Source organism: Eumetopias jubatus, unplaced genomic scaffold (assembly GCF_037043125.1).
Source record: "Eumetopias jubatus isolate StellerSeaLion01/CBP00866 unplaced genomic scaffold, mEumJub1_p1.0 scaffold_3, whole genome shotgun sequence".
In the NCBI taxonomy this organism is placed as follows: Eukaryota; Metazoa; Chordata; class Mammalia; order Carnivora; family Otariidae; genus Eumetopias; species Eumetopias jubatus.
The window spans coordinates 23,043,332-23,048,979 of record NW_028274809.1 but is presented as its reverse complement, the minus strand read 5'-3'; the positions used below and the strand labels follow the sequence as shown (position 1 = coordinate 23,048,979).

The 5,648-nt window shown below is 36.3% G+C and overlaps 1 pseudogene; it reads left to right on the top strand.

The window, feature by feature from the left end:
- The first annotated feature begins 2,613 nt into the window (after positions 1-2,613).
- Positions 2,614-2,947, top strand: LOC148164672 (large ribosomal subunit protein bL36m-like; annotated as a pseudogene).
- Positions 2,948-5,648: the final 2,701 nt, after the last annotated feature.

The window sequence follows — 5,648 nt, the reverse complement described above, 5'->3', positions numbered from 1 at the left end:
ACCATATGATAAACTCAATAGATAGAAAAAAAATTGACAAAATCAAAATCCTTTCATTACAAAAACACCTAGAAAATTAGGAATAGATGGGAATTTCTTCAACTTGATAAAGAACATCTATTAAAAACCTGCAACTAACATCATACTTAATGGTGAAAGACTGGTTTCCCTCTATGATCAAGATAAGGCTATCCACTCTAGCCACTTCAATACAACACTGTAATAGGGTTTCTAGCCAGGACAATTAGGCAATCAATCAATCAATATAAAAATGAAAAGCATCCAGATGGAAAGGAATAAGTAAAACTATCTCTATTTACATATGACATTATCTTATATATGGAAAATTATAACAAAGCCAGAAAAACTATTAAAGCTAATAAATGAGTTCACCAAGGTTGCAGAATACAAGAGCAGTATACAGAAGTCAGTTGTATTTCTATACATGAACAATAAAAAAATCAGAAAATGAAGTTAAGAATTACATTTTCCGGGCGCCTGGGTGGCTCAGTTGGTTAAGCAACTGCCTTCGGCTCAGGTCATGATCCTGGAGTCCCGGGATCGAGTCCCACATCGGGCTCCCTGCTCAGCAGGGAGTCTGCTTCTCCCTCTGACCCAACCCCCTCTCATGTGCTCTCTCTCTCTCTCTCAAATAAATAAAATCTTTAAAAAAATTAAAAAAAAAGAATTACATTTTCCATAAGATTAAAGAAAAAAACTACTTAAAATAAATTTAGCAAAAGATGTGTAAGGTTTGTACATTGAAAAAACTATAAAATATCACTGAAATAAGTTAAAGAAGAACTAAATAAACAAAAGACACATCCCATGTTCATGAATTGGAAGACTTAATATTATTAAGATGGGGATACTCCCCAAATTTATCTGAAGATTTAATACAATTGTCTCCAAAATTCTGCTACCTTTCTTGCATACATAGACAAGCTGACCCTAAAATTCATATGTAAATTTATGAGACACGGAATAGTCAAAGCAATCTTGAAAAAGAAAAACAAAGTTGGAGACCTCACACTTCTCAATTTCAAAACACAATTTTAAAACTTACTAGAACTCCACAGTCATTAAGACAGTGTGGCTTGCATAGGCTAGTCCTAGATTGACGAATAGAATTAAGTCCAAGAATAAACCTTTACATTTAAGATCAATTGATTTTTGATAAGGGTGCCAACAAATCAATGGGAAAAGAATAATTTTTCCAACAAATGGTGCTGGGACAATTGGATATCCACACAAAAAAGAATGATACATACCTTAACACCATACATAAAAATTAACTCAGTGGGTCAAAACCTAAGTGTAAGAGCAAAAAGTGTGAAACTCTTAAATGGTAACACAGAAATAAATCTTCATAACTTTGGATTAGGCAACAGTTTCTTAGACATGACACTAAAAGCACAAGTGACAAAAGAAAAAAAGAGATTAATCAAATACCATCAAAATTTGTTGTTGTGTTTTCAAAAGACACCGAAGATAAAACAACAATCATAGAATGGGAGAAAATGTTTGCAAATCATATATTTGATAAGAGACTTGTATGTAGAAGTTGTAAAGAATTCTTACAATTCAATAATAAAAAGACAACCCAATTAAAAAATTGGCAGAGGTAATGAATAGATGTTTCTCCAAGGGCAATGTACAAATAGCCAATAAGCACATGAAAAGATGTTCAGTATCATTAGTAATCAGGGAAATGCAAATCAAAATCTAAATGAGTTGATACTGTACAAGCCCTAGGATTTCTAGAATCAAAAGGTCAGATAACAAGTGTTATGGAGAATGTGGAGACTCAGAACCCTCCTATACTGCTGCTGGCAATGTAAAATGGTACTATCTCCACGGGAAATAGTCAAGACGTTCCAAAAATGATTAAAGATAGAGCTACCATATGAACCAGCAATTTCACTCCTAGGTATATACCCAAGAGAAATGAAAATATATATCTACACAAAAACTTGTATACAGATATTTATAGAGCAGCATTATTCATAGTAACCCAAATATGGAAACCACTCAAATATCCATGTGCTGATAATAAACAAAACATGGTAGATCTGAAACGGAAATTATTCAGCCATAAAAAAAGTGAAGGACCCATAAATGTTACAGTATGGATAAACCTTGAAAGTGTTATGCTAAGTGAAAGAAGCCAATCACAAAAGGCCATATTGTATAATTCTACATATATGAAATGATCAGAATAGGTAAATCTATAGAAACATTTCTTCTTTAAAGAAGAAATTTATGAATGGTTGACCCATTCATTCTTTATTAGGATGCTCTTTAGCCTCCATGTATTTGAGTTCTTTCTGACTTTCCTCTTGTGATTGAGTTCTAGTTTCAAAGCATTGTGGTCCAAAAATATGCAGGGAATGATCCCAGTCTTTTGGTACTAGTTGAGACCTGATTTGTGACCCAGGATGTGATCTATTCTGGAGAACTGTCATTTTTTTTAAGTAGACACCATGAGCATAAAAACACAATTCAAATGAAGAAAATAAATTTTCAGAATTGTATTTATATACTTCTGTTGATAAGGTGCATGAGAACTGTGCTACCAGCCTTCCAGGACATCTTCCCAAATTCAGCGACAACATGGCAACTGTGTTTGTAAGGAAAATGCCTGTATCTTCCCTGAACCCTCTGCTCCATCAAAGTCAGTGCCCAGTGAACCCCCCACCAGGCTATCCACTCTCCTGCCGGGACCACTTTGTGCTGGAGGTCCCGTTGGTGCAAAGCCCAATGTGATGGTGCCTACAGTGCCCTTGTTTCTCCCCAGCCACCTCCTGCTCAGCCTGCAGTTTATCCTGGAGTTCAAGACAAGGGTGTCATCAAGGAGCACTGCAGGGACTGTTACTGGGTGAAGAGGTGTGGGCACTGGTTTATCTACTGTAAAACAAACCCAAAGCACAAGCAGAGACAGATATAATTCCTCTCACTGTAAAATAATGTGCAAAACTGCATCACTCCTTGAGGAATTGTACCACCTTACCAAAAGAAAAATAAAATTTAAACACTAACTAAAAAAAAAAATTCTATTTACATAAAAATATTGCATAATTTTCTTTGTATCAAACATTGATTATATGTTAGTTGTATTTTACTTTTTATTTAATTTTACTTAGACTTACTAATTTTCTGCTTGGGACTCTCAGTAGTGCTGACAAGCAAAGCAAAAAAACGAAATAACCAACTTTCTTTGGCGTCATCTTTGGCAAATTATGACTTGGCAAACAACAATCAGAATATTATCTGAAGTCAGCTTTAAAGTTTTGTTAATTTTCCTTGCATGTAAATGACCATGTGTGCACACAATGTTTCTTTCATTGATGTCACCAAACAAGTGCCAGGCCCAAAAGAAAACAAACAAACAAAAACACACATATAAAAAAAACACGAATTGTGTTAAATGCCACCATAGAGAAGATATTTATCAACATTGACTATATTTTCATTCAGTTTAAGTGCAAGATGGAGGATTTGCTTAGCAGATATATCAAGTGGGGTTAAGCTTGGCTCCTTATAACAAAAAAAATCTGACTCAGACTCAGGGCGCCTGGGTGGCTCAGTTGGTGAAGCGACTGCCTTTGGCTCAGGTCATGATCCCGGAGTCCTGGGATCCAGTCCCACATCAGGCTCCCGGCTCAGCAGGGAGCCTGCTTCTCCCTCTGACCTTCTCCCCTCTCATGCTGTTTCTCTCTCTCTCTCTCTCTCAAATAAATAAATAAAATCTTTAAAAAAAAATCTGAAATAGAAGTAGCTTATACAAGAAGACACAAGTTTATCTCACATAAAAGAAATTCTGAGGTTGGCAGTCCTGAGCTGGTGTGGGCTCTCCACAATGTCATCAGGGAACCGGAGTCCTTTTGGCTTCCCACTCCATGATATCTGGGTGTGATCCTTGTCTAACAAGTCTATCCACTTAGAACAGTAAAATGAAAGAAGACAAGAAGGTTCTTATTCAGGGAACACTTCTTATGACTGACCATTAACATTTAATTGCACAGCTAACTGCAATGGACACCTGGAAAAGTAGTCTTTTAGTTAGGCTAAAAGATTATAAATCTATACTAGGGAAGGAGGAGAGAATGAATTATAACAGGCAACAACTAAAAATCTCTGCTATGAAGAGTAGGTATAACAATGATCAAAATCTCTGTCAGCCCACCAAGTCTAACCAAACAATGAGCATAAACAATGGAAGTTTTTTAGGTGCCTGGGTGGCTCAGTCAGTTAGGTGTCTGCTAGGCATCTGCCTTCAGCTGGGGTCATAATCCTGGGGTCCTCGGATTGAGCCCCACGTCGGGCTCTCTGCTCCATAGAAAGCCTGCTTCTCCCTCTCCTTCTGCCTTCCACTCCCCCTGCTGGTGCCCTCTCTCTGTCAAATAAATAAATAAAATTTTTCCAAAGCTATGTGCCAGATCAAAAAGTCACAATGTTTGTTTGTTTGGAAAGCACAAGTGGGGGGAGGGGTAAAGGGAGAGAGACAGAATCTCAAGCAGACTCCATGTTGAGTGTGGAGTCTGGTGGCAGGGCTGAGATCATGAGGTGGGCCAAAGAGTCAGATGCTTAACCAACTGAACTACCCAGGTGCCCCCCAAAAATCATAATGTTCTATGTATACAATGAACTCTGCTTTGAATCAATAAGCAATGAAGAAGGATGTTTAGCAAAAGCAAGTAATCTAAGTAACAGCAGAATCTGAAACAATGTTTAGGATGCCATGAAAATTTCTCACCAAACATGGAGAACTGTCTCCCCACCATGGGTTAAAGATGGCTATAAATTCTTCAACCTTTCCTTCCACTGAGATGTGGGCTTTATTTCCCCTCCCCTGGATCTGAACTGACCCTGTGATATGCTTCAATCAATAGAATGCAGAATGCAGAATGATAATGTTTAACTACTGAGACCAGGCTTCAAGAGATTTTGCTTCAAGAGCACTTTCTTTCTTCACTGCTTAAAATACTATTCTCTTTTGGAAGTCAGCTGGCATGTTCTTAGAAGTCTAAACCAGATCTAAGTTGAGAGGCCACATGGAAAAGAAAAAAGACACAAGGGGGTTGTGTAGCCAATACCAACTGCCAGTCACATGAGCAATATGTATTAAAGGACTCAACCCAGTCAAATCTACAGATGTCTGGAATCTCAGCTGATACCATGCTGCACAGAACCATCCAAGTGAATCCAATTAAGCCACAGCCTCATGAAATATGACCCATTTTTTAAGCTAATATGTTTTGTTATGGTGATACATAACTAACACACATACACCCTCCCATGTTAGATAAGTGGTAAAATACAATTTGGTTTTGTCTTAGATTCTAAAATTTTGTTGCCTTTTAAAATGATTCTTAAACTTATTTAAATCGGGAAAACTTATCCTCATGAATCAAAAACTATGTCTTCTCATCTTTAATTCTATAGAGTCTACATATGACTAGTAGTAGACCTGGTCATCAGGTAAATATTTACTTAAGAAACAATGCTTTTTGACAGATACAAAATATTTATATTTTGATATAAAATATATTTTATATATATTTGATATAAAATATATTTATATTTTGATATTTATAATATCAAAAGTAAATAGTGTGTAAAGACTTTTTTATAAGTAGTGTAAAAAT